The sequence below is a fragment of the Chiloscyllium punctatum genome, chromosome 36, assembly GCF_047496795.1.
Source record: "Chiloscyllium punctatum isolate Juve2018m chromosome 36, sChiPun1.3, whole genome shotgun sequence".
In the NCBI taxonomy this organism is placed as follows: domain Eukaryota; kingdom Metazoa; phylum Chordata; class Chondrichthyes; order Orectolobiformes; family Hemiscylliidae; genus Chiloscyllium; species Chiloscyllium punctatum.
Genome location: NC_092774.1, coordinates 34,818,806 through 34,837,524, shown reverse-complemented (window position 1 = coordinate 34,837,524; position 18,719 = coordinate 34,818,806). Strand labels below are relative to the sequence as shown.

At 46.0% G+C, this 18,719-nt stretch overlaps 2 non-coding genes across 2 annotated transcripts; both read right to left on the bottom strand.

Moving 5' to 3' along the window:
* Window positions 1-144: 144 nt before the first annotated feature.
* On the bottom strand, window positions 145-218 carry trnan-guu (transfer RNA asparagine (anticodon GUU)). The gene has a single exon. It is a non-coding gene; the product is annotated as a tRNA-Asn (tRNA).
* Window positions 219-17,064: 16,846 nt separating this feature from the next.
* Window positions 17,065-17,136, bottom strand: trnae-cuc (transfer RNA glutamic acid (anticodon CUC)). Its single transcript has one exon. It is a non-coding gene; the product is annotated as a tRNA-Glu (tRNA).
* Window positions 17,137-18,719: the final 1,583 nt, after the last annotated feature.

Genomic DNA, 18,719 nt, shown 5'->3' with positions numbered 1-18,719 from the left:
ACGTTAGAAATTCAATAAATTCAGAAACCCCTTTGTCCTGCCTCAGTGGAGAAGATTTCCGTTTGGGAAACATTTTCCTGAAACCATGAAAAACGTGCATCTCCGCAGCCAAGAAAGCGGTAGGAGCGAGAACAAGAAACACTGCGTCCCTGGGTGGTCTCGAACCACCACCCTTTCGGTTAACAGCCGAACGCGCTGACCAATTGCGCCACAGAGACAGGCCCTAGCGCTACCGGCAAAGTGTCTTTGAGGAACCTACTATTCAATTCATAGTTCAACCTGCCCCGCCCAAAATTACCATTGTCTTCTATCAATTTTACTTTTCCATAATAAAGCCTTGGACATTCATTATGGAGACATGGGGACAGTCTGATCCCACCATCTGCAGGCACATCCATGTCACGAGGAACGAACTCTCCGACACCGGGGCCATCGCCCTCCGAGCCTTTCAGTGTTTTGCCTCTTCCCGAATTTTCTCATTGGCCCCGAGCCGAGAATGGGTTTGAATTCCTGATGAGCAGAGAATTTTTTCAATGTCTCGGGTCAGTTGATGTCCTGAGAATATCAGAGTCAATCAGCCTCTTAAACAAGGGGACGGTGTCTGGACTGTCTCTGCTCAGTCCGTCAGTTCATCCTTCATTCTCCTCTAATTCCACTTCCCAAAGTGTTTCTAAAGATTCACAAAGCTGGAGACTGGGATTTGTGTTTTACTTCCTGAACATTTTTCCACCTGCTAACTGACGATATTTTGTCAAAACCTCTTCCCCATTGTAACACATGCATCATGTCCAGGGATGAGCAATTTCCATTTTGTGGAGACATTCCCAAGTTTGAGAATGTTCTCTTTGGAGCAAAGAAGGTTAACTGGAGATTTCCAGGGGTTTTTGTCAATGATGGGAGAAGACGTGGTGTTTTCGCTGCTCGTTGGATGCTGCCTGAACTGCTGTGCTCTTCCAGCACCACTAATCCAGTATTTGGTTTTCAGCATCTGCAGTCATTGTTTTTACCTTGTTGATTTTAACTCTACTGCGAATCCTTTTGCAAGGATGCCTGCCTTGAAGAAGTTTTCTTCCTTTCTCTACAAGAATCTCAGGGAGTCCCTCTCCCACTGCAACTCCCAGGTCATTTCCTCTGCTCTGAAGCTCTTCAACCATGTTGTGAAACAAACTCGGTACCACAGGCACATTTGCCTAGTTTCAAACTTCCAGCTCAGTTACTGTCTCCTTGACTTGTCCGACCTGCCTATCTTCTTTTCCACCTATCCACTCCACCCTCTCCTCCTTGACCTATCACCTTCATCTCCTCCCCCACTCACCCATTGTACTCTATGCTACTCTCTCCTCACCCCCACCCTCCTCTAGCTTATCTCTCCATGCTTCAGGCTCGCTGCCTTTATTCCTGATGAAGGGCTTTTGCCCGAAACGTCGATTTCGCTGCTCGTTGGATGCTGCCTGAACTGCTGTGCTCTTCCAGCACCACTAATCCAGTATTTGGTTTTCAGCATCTGCAGTCATTGTTTTTACCTTAATGATCAGAAGAACCTATTGCCACTGACTCGGGTCAGTTACCAGAGGACAGGGATTGAAGTTCTTTAATGGAAAGCAGCATTTGTGTCGAACAAACACAGCGAATACTGCAGAAAGCCAACGGGTCGAGTAGCATCAGTGGAAAGGTAAACAGAGCCGACGTTTTGAGTGTGCTACGGTTTTTGTTCAGACCTCAGTGTTTTGCCTCTTCCCGAAGTTGGTCCAGGTCTGTGTCTCAATTGACAAACACATGGCAAGTGCAGTGCGGCAATGTGAAGTTATAGCCTTTGCTGTTTAAAAGAAAAGCAGTGCATTGTTGAAATGGTGACATATTGGAATGTGGAGGAAGTGAGGACTGGAGGTGAAAGTCGAAACATGTTGCACTGGAAAAGCACAACAGGTCAGGTAGCATCTGAGGAGAAGGACAGGGAACGTTTCGGGAACAAGCCCTTCATCAGGAATGATGTATGGATGTACTAAGGGGTCTCAGATTCCTTCCACACCAGTCAATGCCAGTTGTCGGGCAGATGCAGCAGGCAATGAGCGAGGCAAGTGGTATATTACGAAGAGGAATTGAGTTCAGAAGTGGGGTCATTGAACATATTTAAGGCTACGTTCATCTGAGTTTTGAACAACAAAGAAGTGGATGCTTATCGGGGGAGGTAAGAAAATGGTTTTAAGACCAGTACAGGTCATTCACAGAGACTGACAGCACTAAACAGACCCTTCATCCAACTAGTCCGTGCTGAGTATGTTCTCAAACTAAACTCGGCCCACCGACCAGTGTTTGTCCCATAAACCTTCGAAACTTTCGTATTCATGTACTTATCCAAATGTCTTTTAAACGTTGTAACTGTACATGTATAAAAACATGAGGGGCATGGATAGGATTAATAGACAAAGTCTTTTCCTGGGGTGGGTGAGTCCAGACCGAGAGGGCATGGGCTTCGTGTTAGAGGGGAAAGATACAAAAGAGACCTAAGAGGCAACTTTTTCACGCAGAGGATGGTACGTTTATTGAATGATCTGCCAGAGGAAGTGGTGAAGGCTAGTACGATTGCAACATTTAAAATGCATTTGGGTAGGTATATGAATAGGAATGGTTTGGAGGGATATGGGGCCGTGTGCTGTCAGGTGGGACTAGATTGGGTTGGGATAGTTAGTCGGCATGGACAAGTTGGACCAAACAGTCTGTTTCTGTGCTGTACATCTCTATCTCAATGTTCAACATACTCAGTGACCTGGCCTCCACAGTTTTCTGTGACAATGAATTCCATAGATTCACCACTCTCTGGCTAAAGAAATTTCTCCTAATCTCCATTCTCCCTTTATGCTAAGGCTATGCCCATGGGTATTAGTCTCTCCTCCCAATGAAAACATCTTCCCAATATCCAATCTGTCCAGGGCGTTCAATGTTCTGCACGTTTCAGTTAGATCCCCCTTGAATGTGGGCCTGTTAATCAGCATGAACCAAACCGTTCAGGATGAGGACATCCGTGATTAGATTCAACAAAGTGAGAATGGAGGGTGAGAGTGTGGGGTGGAGATTTTCAGCTTTTAGGGAAGAAGGTAGGAAAGAAAGTTTAATATAAATTATAATTGATCAGATGAGCCGATGGGCCAAGGAGTAGTGGATGGAGTTTAATTTAGACAAATATGAGCTGTTGCATTTTGATGAGGCAACTCAGGGCAGGACCAATGTGGTTAATGGTAAATTAATGGAATTCTGTGCTCAAGGAAGCAGTAGAGGCAGCTTCATTAAGACACTGTTGGATGGGTTTTTTGCGTGGAAAGGGAATTAAGGGAAGTTGGGATAATGCAATTAGGAGGAGCTGAGACGATTGATCGATCCGCCATGATTTTAATGAATGGCGGAGCAGGGTCGATGGGCCAAATAGCCTACTCCTTCAATTACTTTGAAACGATAACCCTGCGTTTCCCATGGCCAACCCACCTAACCTGCACATCCCTAAACACTGGGCAATTTACCACAGCCAATCCAAATCAAGGCCAGTGAGCAATGGAGTGATGTGGAAACCAAACACCAGAGAATGAGAGAAAGGGACAAGAAGAATAAATGTACTAGCAATCAAAACTGGATTCTAACCATCACAAAAAATAAGACTAAAAGCTCAGTATGTGAATGTGTGCTGCATTGTAACAAAAGCGAATTAATTGACTGCACACATTGTAGAGAATAATTATGATCAGAGACTCCTTACAGAGATATGGCTTCAGAATGACAAGGATTGGATCCGGAATATCGAGGGGATACGTGGCATTCAAGTCGACTGAGAGGCTCAGTAAAGGTGGAGGGTGGGCACTGCTAATCAAAGCACTGATAACATGGTAGTCTCGTGTCAGCTCGGATTTCAGGTCCTGATTTCTCTGTCCTCTGATCTCCCTGTTCCCACAGAGTTAAATGTTGTCTGTTCTCAGCTCTGCTCGATTTCTGTTGAAGCTTTGACCCCCTTTTGCACCTTCTGGAGCAATAAAATATTCTGAGCCTCCTGGGAATGAGACCTTATCTATACCCCTTCTGATTTTAAAAATCTCTATAAGGTTAACTGTCAACTTCCTCGGCTCCATTGGAAAAATGTCCCAGATTCTTCTTAATTCAAACCCTCTATTCCCTGCAACACGCTGGTAATGTCGGGAATAGGGAATTGTATCAAATCACATAAATGTACTGTTTGAAACAATCTAGCTGTGTTCTGGCCTGAGATATTGAGAGTCCCTGGTGTAAGTAATTACGAATGCAATAATTTTGGTCACAGAATTGAACAATAATTTTGCAACAAAGGGATCTACTTTGATAAGGAGGTAGTGGTCATTTCTAGGGTAAGTGAACAGTTTGTAGATCAGGGAGATGAAGTTCCGACACTTGGGAAGGGCAAGAAATGACTGTGATAAATAAGACAAAGACCTGTGGATGCTGGAAATCTGAAACAAAAACTGAGAACACGGGAAAAACTCAGCAGGACTGGAAGTATCTGTGGAGAGAAAGCAGAGTTAAAGTTTCGATTCCAACAACCCCTCTTCAGGATTCTGAAATAGTTTGTGAGAACCCCTTAAGTCACCTGCCCAGCTTTAAGACCACAATACTCAGGAGCAGGATGAGGCCATTTGGCCCATCGAGTCTGCTCCACCAGTCGATCATGGCTGATATGTTTCTCTATCCCATTCTGCTGCCCTCTCCTCATAACCCTTGACCCCTTATTAATCAAGAACCTATCTCTGTTTTAAATGCCCTCAATGACTTGGCATCCTCAACCCTTCTCCGAGTGGAAACATCATCTCCTCGTCCACACTGTCCTGTCATAGAGTAGCACAGCGCTGCCTGACCCACTGTGATCTCCAGCATTTGTTGTTTTCAGGAAGGATTCCAGCATCTCCAACAACGCGCTTCTAAATTTTGTGCCCAGTTGGTTAGCTCTCCCTGGATGCCGTGAGATTTAACCTTACTCAACAATCCACTGTGCGGTACAATTAACAAAGTCCCAGCCCCCACCTCTTTCTGCACACATGGGCAGCACGATGGATCAGTGGTTCGCACTGCTGCCTTACAGCGCCAGGGATCTACTTTCCATTCCAGCCTTGGGGCGACTCTCTGTGTGGAGTTTGCACATTTTCCGTGCTGTGTCTGCTGGGTTTCACCCGGGTGCTCTGGTTTCCGCCCAACATCTAAAGGTGTTCAGTTTCGGGAGAAGTGGCCATACTAGATGGGCCCATAGTGTGCAGTAAGTGTAGTGGAATGGGATAGGGGAATGTGTCCACACGAGTTACGCTTTGGATGGTCGGTGTGGACTTGTTAGGCTGAATGGCGTGTTTCCACATTGCAGGAATTCTACGTGGCATTCCCCCAACTCCAGAGTCTCAGCAGCCTTGGCTTTTCCCATGGACAGTGTGGGGGAGGGAAACAATGTTTTACACGGGAGGAAGGTTCTGTGAGTGTGAAGCTAAAAGGAAACGCAGTGCATTGCTTGAGCTGTTTTCCCCGGTATACCAGAGGCTGAGGGGTGATCTTACAGACGTTTATTGAATCATGAGAGGCATGGATAGGGTAAATAGACAAGGTCATTTCCCTGGGATGGGAGAAGTCCAGAACAGGAGGATAATATGTTTGAGGTGAGGGAGGCAAGTGTAAGGAATGATCTGCCGGAGGAAGTGGTGGATGTAGGTCCAATAATAACATTTAAAAGGTATCTGGACGGGTATATGAATAGGAAGAGTTCAGAGGGATATGGGCCAAGTGCTGGTAAATGTGACGAGATTAATTTAGGCTATGTGGTCGGCACGAATGATTTGGCCTGAAGGACCTGTTTCTGTGCTGTGTATCTCTATGACTCTGGCTTGCCCGTAATGTTTGCCCTGCCTGTGTGTTCAGTTTCTGTCTGGTGTCGGTGTCAATGCCTTGATATCTCATTTCCTCCATCTCCCCACTTCCACCTCCCCAGATGTTAACCATTTCGTGTCTGGTTGTTTCTCAAGAAGCTGCATTCAAGGTTCATCCTGAATTAACACTTTTTTTGCTTCCCAAAATCAGACTTACTCACTCCTAGATGTCGTGAAAGATACTAACTTTCAGGTGGAGGTATCCACAATTCAGAGGTGTCTGTCTTGATGTTTTCACTTTTCGGTCTCTGTAAGATCCTGTATCAGTACCGTCGGGAGGATTAGTTTGAGCGGAATGAGAATAGAGGGGTGAGAGGGGGTGGGATGGTGCTTTCCATTTTGTGGAAAAAGAAAAGAATGTTCTGCAGAAAGTAGAATTGCTTGTTTGGAATTTCTAACCTGGACTGACAGTGATGACTTTTGTAATATCTTTTTACAGATTATTTGAAGATCTGAAGACGGACGTTTCAATATCAATAGATGAAGAGCTTTGCCTGAAACATTGATTCTGCTGCTCCTCAGATGCTGCCTGATCTGCTGTGCTTTGACTCTGACTCTCCAGCATTTGCAGTCCTCAATTTCACGTCAATGTCTGGCAGTCACTGAATCCATCGGGACTATAACAATTTTCGACTGTAATTCTGTGAGAAGGAACCAAGCTTTTTGGTTCCTCTTTCAGTACGTTTTCAGCATCAGTGAGACTGGATGAGAGACCCGACTATTGCAGCACTCTGATTGTGGAGCCAGTAAACGTTATACATTTGGGAAAAGGAATTCACGGCGGGGCGGTACTGTACACGCGTTTGTGTGCAGCTGAAGCTTCGGTCATGGAGAAACCCAAGGAATCCCGTCCCGTGGAGAAACCATGAAAATGTGGCGATTGTGGGAAAGGCATCAGTTTCCCATCTGACCTGGAGATTCATGGGCGCAGTCACACCGGGGTGAGACTGTTCTCCTGCCCTGAGTGCGGGAAGACCTTCAGCAATTCATCTGTACTGCAGAGGCACCAGGGGGTCCACACAGCCGAGAGGCCATTCTCCTGCCCCGAATGCGGGAAGGCCTTCAGCTATTCCTCCGTCCTACTGACCCACCACCGGGTCCACATATTAGAGAATCCTTCAGCTGCTCCAAGTACGGGAAGGCCTTCAATGATACCTCTGCCCTGCCGAGGCACCAGCGGGTCCACACCGGGGAGATCCCGTTCTCCTGCCTCAAGTGTAGGAAAGGATTGACCCAGGCATCCCACCTTCGGGTCCATACGGGGGAGAGGCCCTTCTCCTGCCCAGAGTGCGGGAAGGCCTTCAGCAATTCCTCCCACCTGCTGAGGCACAGGTGGGGCCATACCGGGGAGAGGCTGTTCACCTGCCCCGAGTGGAAGCGGAGGTTCTCATCATTCTGCACCTTGCAGAAGCACCAGCGGGCACACCAGTGCTCCCAACAATCTGATTCTGCTGGTGAAGCTGCTGTGGGCCACTGCGAGGACTGAACCCCTGGACATTCTGACAGTGCTTATAATGGGAGAGCCGGTCGGATTTTCTGTTTTATTCCGTCATGCTCCCCCACCCCTGCAACTTTGCTTCCAGTGGGCGCTGCTGCTTGTTGATACCAGCAGCTGTTCTCTTTAGTTTTTTCTTGTCCAGTTAAATAATTATTGACTCTGTCTGGGAACGAACCCCAGTCTGTAAGAAATACCTGAATACTTCAGGGTGTCCATTCGCATTCAGCAGTGACTTAGAAATTAAATTTACGGTTATGTGCCTGTGAACAACTCATCATCGAAGGATTGCCCAATGGCTTGGCAATCGATTGTTGGAAATGGTTTGCTTGCTCTGATAATTTTAAAAATTCTCTTCCTTAATTTACCCCTTAAGTTTCTGCCTCGGAGATGGTGGAGGACTTGATCAAAGGGATTAAATCATTGCTATTAACTGGATCATCTTGTTTAACTTTGCACGAGTAAATTTGCGGTATTCATAATTGTTTGTTTTTGTTTAAATTATAATTCCGGTGTGCAAGATCTGTTCATCAAGTGTGGTTCACTTCGCGAAACTGCTGTGGGTCACTCTCAGGATTGAGCCCCTGTGTATTTTGACAGTGTGTGTGCAGTGGGAGAGTCAGTGGGCTTTTTTGTTTTATGTTCTTGCCCCGCCCAGCCCCGCCGCCAACTTTGCTTCCATTGGGCATTGTTGCTTGTTGAGCCCAGGAGCTGTTCTCTCTAGATTCTACTGTCCAGTTAAAGAATTGTTGGCTCTTTCTGGGAATGAGTCCCAGCCTGTAAGAAATGGCTGAATACTGGGGTGTCTATTCACATTCAGCAGTGACTTTTAAATTAGATTTACAGTTACGTGTCTGTGAAACAGTCATAGTCCAAAGATTGCACAAAGGCTTGGCAATCCATTGTTGGAAACTGTTTGCTTGAATTGGTAAGTTTAAAAACAATTCTTTTTTAATTTGCCGCTTAAGTTTCTGTCTCTGAGATGGTGGGGGACTTGATCAAAGGTTTTAAATAATTGCTATTAATTAGATTATCTTATTTAACTTTGCCCGAGAAAATTTACTATATTTATAATTGTTGGTTTTTGTTTAAATTATAATGTTGATGTGCAAGATCAGTTCTTCATCAAGTCTGGTTCGGGACAGTTGAGAAATTGAGGGACATTGCGTGTTTTAATTTCACTGTGTTGTGAATCTAGTGACAGTGACATTCATTTGTATTGGGTTGCTTACCCTTAGTTGTCGTGTCTTCCACCCCAACTATTCACTATGGTAGTGAGTTCCGCAGTCTCACCACACTCTGAGGTTTTTCATCAAATCCTTAGTAGAGAATTGTAAGGGAAAATGTTGACGAGGGCAGAATATAGGGTCTTAACTGCAAAAACCAGGAAGACATTCGACAAAGTAAAACCATGACAATGGCGGGATAAATAAGGAACTTTGACAGCAATTAAGAGGTCACACGTCGGAGTTCAAGATAATGGTCGTGACAAAAAGAAAAAGTACTCTGCAGATATTGGATATAGTAATTAAGCAACTTTCTAGATGCTGGAGTTGGTTGAATACGATAACGTAAGAGATGAAATAACCAAAACCACGAATGTAATTTGATGTCGGTAACCATTAAACAAGTGCATACTATTGATTGATATAGGCCAACTGCGTGCAAGTAGGTCATTCAGCCCATCGAGTCAACATTGCCTGACCGTCCCACCCAGACCCAGTTCGTAACCCTGTCCCTATAAACCTGCATCTCCCATGGTCAATCCACCCTCATCTGCACATCCTTTGGACTGTGGGAGGAGGCCACAGCACCAGAGGAAACCCACGCAGACACAAGGGGAGAATGTGCAAACTCCACACAGACAGTCGGCCCGAGGGTGGGATCAAACCCAGGTCACTGATGCCGTGAGGCAGCAGTGCTAACCACCGTGTCACCACCACATGCTGCGATCTTAAAAAGTGAATTTCAAAGACTCGAGAACACTTGAGAGAAAAACAAAACTCTCCTATCTTAAATGAGAGACGAGTCTCTGGCTAGAATTGAGTTAACATTACATTTACATTAAGTCCTCTCCAGATGTTATACAGTTCCATCGGATCATCTGTTTCTTCTAAACTCAATCTGATACAAGCCCAGCCTGACATCCCCTTGTCCCCGATTATAAGTTGAGTAAATGAGCGACCCTCGACCTCACTGGCATGACAAAGGATGCCATCAATCCAGTTGACCTTAACTGTCTAACCTCTTGACCCCCACGCCACAATGTGGTCAGACGCAACTCAGCCCTGAACGTGAGCAGAGGAACTGAATAGACAGCAGTGAGGTGGACATTGCATTCCCAGAGAATATTGTTCACGTGAGAATGTTGTTCAGCTCACATTCGGATCACTGCAGGGACTATGTCTCCTGTCACTTAAATGTCTTTGATCCCAATAACAGTCTAGTTTTGTTGTACATTGTGTGTGTTTTATCTGTGTTTCACTGCATGATTTTCTGTTGCTGTCATTCCCATTAGGATGTGTGAATTCAGTACCAGATAATAGTCTCAGTTCTGAATGTTCCTTGAGGATTGGTGTAGGATGAACTAAGTGTCAGTCTGAATGGAAGAAGCTCTACTGGTTATTTAACCACGCGCTGTCCTTCTCCTGGGACTGTATGAATGGGGAAGTGTAGAGGAAGTTTTACTCTGTATCTAACCCAATGCAGTCTCTGTCTTGGCAGTGTTTGTTGGGGACAGAGTTGAGGTAGCTTCACTTGCAATTTAAGAGTAGAGGAAGCTTTATTCTGATTGTCATCCCATGCTGTCCTTGTCCTGGGAGGTTTAGATGGCATCTATAATTGAAGTGAATGCAGACTTGGCTGTGGGAGTGGAGGGTACTTGTACCTGAGCACACCCATCTTTGAGATTGCTGTGCTGATCAAGACAATCTCAGACACCTTCATGCACTTTTCCAACCAACCACAGGGTGGTTAAGGATGGGTATAAATGCTGGCATTGCCAGCGATGCCCACACCCCATGCATGAATAAATACTTTCTGTTTAAAAGTTATATTCACGTTCCAAACCCTCGAATGTATGATTACTTACATGGAAAATTCCTGTCTGCTGGAATTTCATTTTAAAACATAGGAATGTGTCAATCATGTAGAAATATAACACGAAAAACAAATGGAGAATTTAACAGGTAATGAGCAGGACCAGAATGCTGAGTCAGCCTGACCCCCATGGCTGAGAGAGTTCTCCCAGACGTTGAAGTTACACCAGTGCCTTTTACTCTTGCAGCCTCCCCAAAAGTTTGTCCCTGATGTAAGATCATTCAATGACCCGAAGTACGAACTGTTTTTTATCTCCATAACTCGTGCCAGACTTGCTGAGTAATTCCAGCCCTTCTGCTCTACCCTTTTCTGGGATTTGAGCTTCCCTAAGTCAGTGTAATGAAGAACTGCAGATGCTGGATATATGAAACACAAAAATGCGTCAAAAGCTGGAGAAACTCAATAGGACTGGCAGCACATGTGGAGAGAGAAGCAGAGTTAGTATTTCAAGTGCTGTGACCCTTCTTCACAACTGTTCTGGACTCAGGCCTGGATATTGACTCTGTTTCTTTCTCTCTCTCTCCACCGGTGTTGCCAGACTGGCTGAGTTTCTCCAGCAATTTCTGTTATGACACTCTCATAAGGTTGATGTTTGTTATCCATCCCTAAGTGAAAGGTGTCTTGCTTGTGCTAATTCAGAGGGTAGTTTAAGAGTCAACCACATTGCTGTGGGTCTGGAGTCACGTGTTAGACTGACCATGCAAGGATGGCAGTTTCCCTCCTGAAAGGACATTGGTGAACATGGGTTTTTAGGACAATTGACGTCAGTGCCATCGATACCATACTGAGACTTACTTTGTGTTCCCCATTGATGATTTGAATTATTCTCATCTCACCTCTTGCTGTGGTGGGATTTGAACTCATGTTCCCTGGATTACTCATCCTGTGACGTTATGACTACACTGTTGTTTCCCATTCGTTGCTATTTTGTGTTTGTTGTTCACGTCTTTGTCTTCTGATGTTTGGGAAATTGAACCTGTTTAAAAGATTGCCCTAAACCTGTCCCTTTGACCAAGTCTTTGGTCACCTGTCCTAATCTGTGCTCCGGTCTTGTGATATTTAAAGGAATTCTCATTATGTTCATGTGAAGCACTTTGAGATAGTTAACTGTACCACAGGTATTATTTGAATGCAGCATGTGTCCCTATCTTAATATCTGAAAGTACAGGGTCATATTTTAAATGTAGAAGACAAAAATGAGGATGATTTCTTTTCTTTCTGAGGGTTGTGTGTCTTCTTCAAAAGGCAGTGGATTCAAAATCTTTAAGGCAGAGGTAGATAGGTTCTTGATAACCAAGTGGATGAAAGATTGTCGGGGATGTGTTGGAATGTAGAGTTGAGGTTGAATTCAGATCAGCCATGATCTTATTGAATGCTGCAACAGGCTCGAAGTGCCGAGTGGCCAACTCCCGCCCATTATATGTTTGTATCAAGCAGTCTGTGTCTCCCCTCTTAAAGCTATGAACTGGGTAATTCCTTTCCAATATTGTCCCTTGTAGACAGTTAATTTAACACCGATGGCCCCCTATTGGGAGCAGGCACATTGTAGCAATTGCAGTATTTCTTGTGTTAATTTTGTTGCTTCTTACTCAGTGTTGCTGAGAATCTTCGAAATAAAAACCAAAACACTTCTATTATTATCGCACGAAAAGAAGTGTTGGTTTGGATGTAACATTGTTGAATTAGCCATTCCCATCTTTTCCAGTATTCTGTGTTTAAAGCCCTCGAGTCTGGTTTGTACCCCTGAAACAGTTCTTATCAAGGTGATATTTGACATCCTTTGTCACGGTGACAGGGATGAACATTCCCTCGTCGACCTGCGGACAGCCTTGATCAGGGTTAATGACAGTCCTGACCCTCTCCAGCATCACTCTATCCTCTGGGAGGGTCTGCTTTTAGCGTCTTCCGTTCTGATTTGTTTTTCAGTAGCTGCTGGTGTTGGCATCTATACTGATGATATCCAAATGTGCCTGAACACCACTTCTCTCCCGACTCCTCTGTCATTCATAATTTACCAATAATTTTACCTGAATGCCTGCCCAATTTCCAGCATTGGATAACCATAAACATTCCCTTAGTTAAATGTTGTGAAGTGTGAAGCCATTGTTTTAGTCCCCAAGTTCGACCTGAGCCCCCGTCCCCACCCCACACCCCCACCCCAGTAACTCTGTTGACAGCCTTCATGTCACTTTAAAACTAGGATCGATAGATTCGTGAAAAGTCGGGGGATGAACAGTTGCAGGAAAAGGGCAGGAAAGTGACTGTGGGGAATGCCAGATCACCCAGAATCCTACTGAATGGAGAAGCAGGCTCAACGGGCTGAATGGCATATTCCTGTTCCGATTTCTTATGGTTCCCGAGCCCTGACCTCTGATACAGGAAACTGACTTCAGTATGTGCCATTACTGAGAGTGCTGATGGTCCCTTGTGTAATATCAACAACTTAACAGTTGCTAAAACCTCTTGCTCCTTTGTTACCTCTGAACACAATAAGCCAATGTGTTCAGGGGAGGCGATGGCCGACTTTATTGTCACCAGAGTATTCACCCAGGCAATGTTCTAGGGACTTGTGTTCAAAACCTGCCACGGCAGATGGTGGAATCTGAATTCAATATAAATCCGGAATTAAGAGTCTAATGATGACCTCGTTGTGGTTTGTTGTAAAAATGTATCTGGTTTCCTGCTGTCCGAACCTGGTCTGATCTACATGTGATTCAGATCCACTGTCAGCTGGTTGAATCCTCACTCCACTTTCAATCAAAACCTCCACTTTCACCTCCCTACGTTTCTCCTCCATTTCAAGGTCAATCTCCCTTTTGCCTTCCCTATTAGTCACTGTGTTCCCAGAAGCAGGATTGTGGATCAGTTTAAAGTAGGTCCTATATCTCTGATTACATCGGTACACAAGGCAATGAAGAACGGTTTAGGCACACTAACCTTCATCAGTTCGGGAATTGAGTATAGATATAGTTATGTTGTAGTTATACAGGACGTTGATGATGCTGCACCTGGAATATTATGACCAGTTTTGGTCCCCTTGGTGTTCTGACTTCTGACTTCTTCAACTCTGGGTTTGTGTTGAACTTGATGGGATACTTTGTCCAACTCAGCATGTTTAAACAGTATCGCTCAGAGGGATTCATCTGAAACTTTTCAGGAGGTGAGCTCAACAAGATTGAACTATTCAAAGTTACTTGGACTCTATTTTAAACTTACATCAGGACCAGTAGTCAGAGACACACACAGCATGGAAACAGACTCTTTGGTCCAACTAGTCCATGCTGACCTGATATCCTAAACTAATCTAGTCCCATTTGACAACACCTGACCCAAATCCTGTGGCAGCTCATTTCCTATAAGTACCACCCTCTGCATGAAGAAGTTGTCCCTTTAATATATTTCGCCTCTCACACTACACCCATGCCCTCTAGTTCTGGACTCCCCCATCCCAGGGAAAATACCTTGTCTATTAACCTGTCCATGCCCCTCATGATTTTGTAACCTCTATTAGGTCACTCCTCTGCCTCTGATGGTCCAGTGAAAACAGCCCCAGCCTATTCAGCCTCTCACTGTAGCTCAAACCCTCCAACCCCCAGCAACATTCCCGTAAATCGTTTCTCACAGAGAAGTCAACGTTTCAATCATGAAGAAGGGTTAATACCCAAACCACTGACTACTCCACATCCTGGTGCTGCCTGGCTTGCTGCATTCTCCCAACCTCCTGCTTGCCTACTTCGGGTTGCAATATGTAGTGGCTCAGTGTTTACCACTGCAGGCTTACCGTGCCAGGGACGAGGTTTGATTCCAGCCTTGGGTGGCTGTCTGTGAGGAGTTTTCATATTCTCCCAGTGTCTGCGTGGGTTTTCTCTGGGTGGTCCTGTTTTCTTCCATCGTCCAAAGATGTTCAGGTCATGTGGATTGGCCATGCTTAACTGCCCATAGAGTTAGGTACATTAGTCAGAGGGAAATGGGTCTGGGTGGGTTACTCTTCGGAGGGTCGATGTGGACTTGTTGGGACAAATCGCCTGTTTCCACACTGTAGCTAATCTCATCTGCACTACTTTTGTCACTAACGGATTGCTGAGTAGACTCGATGGGCCGAATGGCCTAACTTCTGCTCCGATGGTCTTGCGGTCTTACGTTTCTCTGGATCATTTCATTTGGCAATGTCCAGTCCCTGGCTCAATGAGCAGCAGTTTCCAATGAAAGCAAAGCTCATATGTTGGTTGAACTCCTACAGTGTGGAAACAGGTCCTTCAGCCCAACACATCTGCACAGATTCTCTGAAGAGTAACCCACTCAGATCCATTTTCCTAACCTCCATCAATTACACACAGACCCCCAAGGGTGGAAGTATTCCTGGGTTCCTGGTGCCATGAGGCAGCAGTGCTAACCCTGAGCCACCATGGGGTTGTAGTTGTGGGGGGTGGGGAGGCAATTGCAGTCCAGCAGAAGACTAAAACAGCCCACCTACTCTCCCACTGCACCCACTGTCAGAACTCGCAGGAGGTTCAGTCCTTTGGGGTGACTGAAGGCAGCGTTACCGGTGGGATCTGATTGCTGGGAGCGCTGGTGCCCCCGCTGATGCTTCCGCAAGTTGCAGGAAAACATGGACCTCTTCCCACACTCGGGCCAGCTGAAGGGCCTCTCCCCGGTGTGGACACACTGATGCTTCAGGAGGACAGAGGAATTGCTGAAGGACTTCCCGCATTCAGGGCAGCAGAAAGGCCTCCCCCCTCCGCCCCCATCCCCCAATGTGGACCAGCTGGTGCTTCAGCAGTGTGGAGGAGCGGGTAAAGCCCTTCCCACACTCGGGCAGGAGAATGGCATCTCCCCGGTGTGGACGGACTGGTGCCTCAGCAGGGCTGAGGAATTGATGAAGGACTTCCTGCACTTAGGCAACTGAACGGCCTCTCCCCCATGTGGACCCACCAATGGGGCAGCAAGTCGGAGGAAAGTGCAAAGCCCTTCCTGCACTCGGGGCAGAAGAACGGCTTCTCCTCAGTGTGGACCCACTGGTGTCTCAGCAGGTGGGAAGAACTGCTGAAGGCCATCTCGCACTTGGGGCCGGAGAACAGCCTTCCCCGGTGTGGACCAACTGGTGCGTCAGCAGGGCAGAGGAATCACTGAAGGCCTTCCCACACTCAGGGCAGCAGAAGGGCCTCTTCATCTCTGTGGGCCCATTGGTGCTTCAGAACCCTTTCAAATTTCACAATATCCGTCTGATAGGAGGGAGACTAGAATTGTACACAATATTTCAAAAGTGGTCTAAAAATTGTCCTGTACAACCACAACATAACCTTCCAACTCCAATACTCAGTCAGAGGATTGCGAAACCTTTCAAAACCCACAAAAAACAAACAGGAAAGAATGGAGGGTCAAACGAATTTTTGAGAGTCACCTTGAAAGCATCAATGAGAAATCGGCAGAGAGGGTTTATTGGGCACCCGTTCTCCTTAAATACACTATATACGTAATTCTCTTGTGCTCTTCGTGGTTTCTCTGTGCTGCAGTGTGTAGTGGTTCGTTGAAATAATGTCCTGATGCAGCTTCGTTTGTGGGTGTTGGGATGATTGCTTCTGCAGTTAAGTACTTGGTTTGGGTCTGTTGTTTTTCTGTAGCTGCCAGTTTGAAGTTCCGCATTGACTGTTCGCTCTACTGTGACATCAAGGAATGGCACTTTGTTGTTGTTCTCCTCCCCGTCAAACCAGGAGCCCCCCTTAGACCATAGTCTCACTACTTGGAACACCAATATACAGACTAGTCAAAGGCTTCTACTGAAGGCTAAAACACCTACTCGAAGATTCACTCCACTCCATTTACTCCATCCAAGAATTCCTGAACATCAAAGACGCTGAGATAGAAGAGGATGGATTAATGTTGTCCTTTGACATAACAGCCCTGTTCACATCCATTAACATCAACGTGGCCAAAGAAAACTGAAGACACTACTCGAAGAACCAAAGACACAAACACAGCATCAACTTCATCAGCAAAGATAACACTGTCAAGCTCGTGGAACTGTGCCTTACCATCCACTTCATATTCAATAACAAGCCCTGCAAACAAATCAACGAAATACGCACGAAACTTCCAGCATCAGGATTCCTAGCAGAAGCAATAATGCAGAGACTCGAACAGACAGCCCTTCCAACGATCCAACCCAAACTTTGGGTCCGCTACAGCAATGATACTTTTGTCATCAAAAACTGAAACAAATTAGAGGAAACCTACAACACCCTCAACAATAACCTTACTGGCATAAAATTCACAAAAGAGGAGAACAACAACAAAGTGCCATTTCGAGATGTCACAGGAGAGCGAACAGTCAATGGTAAATTCAAAACAGCGTCTACCGGAAAACAATGCACGCGAACCAAGAACTTAACTACAGAAGCAATCACCCCTACACATACAAACATATCTGAATCAGGACACTATTTCAACGAGCCACGACACACTGCAGCACCCAGGAACTTCGAAGATCAATAAATAACTGTACAAAGCATTTACGAAGAACGGGGAGCCTATAAAGCCCCTGAAAACAGTTTCCCTGACCGGGAATCGAACCCGGGCCGCGGCGGTGAGAGCGCCGAATCCTAACCACTCGACCACCAGGGAGATGCAAGCGCAGTCTGATAGCTCTATCGAAAATTACTTCCCTGCCCGGAAATCGAATCCGGGCCGTGGTCAGTCGAAGGTTGTCACCTGTGTATCCAACAATGTCATTTCTTGTATCCATTGCACCTGATGCAGTCTCCTCTACATTGGGGAGACTGGAGACTCTTCGCAGAGTCAAGTCACAGCGCTTGAGGGAACATCTACAGGACACCCGCACCAATCAACCCCATCGCCCTCTGGCCCAACAGTTCAAACCCCTCCCACTCTGCCGAGGACATGCAGGTCCTGGGCCTCCTCCATCGCCGCTCCCTCCCCACTCGATGCCTGGAGGATGAACGTCTCATCTCCCGCTTGGGGTAAATTCAACCCCAGGCCATCAATGTGGACTTCATCAGTTTCCTCATTTCCCCTCCCCCACCTTACCTCAATTCTAGCCTCCCAGCTCAGCGCTGTCCTCATGATCTGTCCTACCTGCCAATCTCCCTCCCCACCTATCCGCTCCACCCTCCTCTCTGATCTGTCACCTCCATCCCCATCCCCATTCACCTATTGTACTTTTTGCTACCTTCGGCCCAGCACACCTCAGCCCCAATTTATCTCTCCACCCTGGAGGGATCCTGCCTCTATTCCTGATGAAGGGCTTTTGCCCGGAACGTCGATTTTCCTGCTACTCGGAAGCTTTCAGACCTGCTGTGCTTTTCTCGCACCACTCTGATCTAAACTCTGGTTTCCAGCATCTGCAGTCCCCATTTTTGCCTACCCAATAAACTCAGTGTGCCAATTTCACATCAACAAACTGACACAAGTAGACACACGTCTGCAGAAACCCTAGCCACATTACTTTACAATAAAGACATCTGGGAAATGATGTCCAGAAAACTCAATCCTCTCAGCATCATGGTAGCCCACAAACCTACCAACACAACTTAAACAGCGGCTAATGAACCTGAAATACCCGATACAAACAACCAGAAAACGAATGTAATTTACAAAATACCATACAAGGAAATATATACATGAACTCTGCCGCACAGTTCTCTGTGGCAAGAAATGCTGGGATGAGATAAGGAAGATTTTTTCAGCCAAAACGAATCAACACTGACTGGACAGCCATTTAAAATCAACGCTGTCAGCCCACGATGGAAGATCCGAAGGGATGTACCGTTTTCTTATTTCCTGAAGATTTACCAAGCTGAGACCGGGTTTTGGTGTTTGTTCCCTTTCCACTCCCAAGAGCTGCAGTGGTTGGGGCAGTGAGTTGGGGAAAGTGAAATGTGCCCATGAGCAGCATGTGGGTCTCTTTCAGCTTCCCCTCCTCTGACAGCGCTGTTACTTGACTCTGATGTTCTCAGGGACATTTACTGACGCGAGACAGTGAAAAGATTCTCATTCCTGCAGATTAGGCATTGTACCCTTAGGCCGGTTTCATGACAATGAGAAAGATTAATTGGGATGTGTGAAGAAGCTGTGAGCTGCAGTTGAAACAAGTAGGTGGAGTCAGATACGTCATCCATTGCCCCCATGGTGCTGAAGAAATGTTTGCTTTTGTCTGCTTGAGAGACTTTGGACACTGGTGTGGCAGG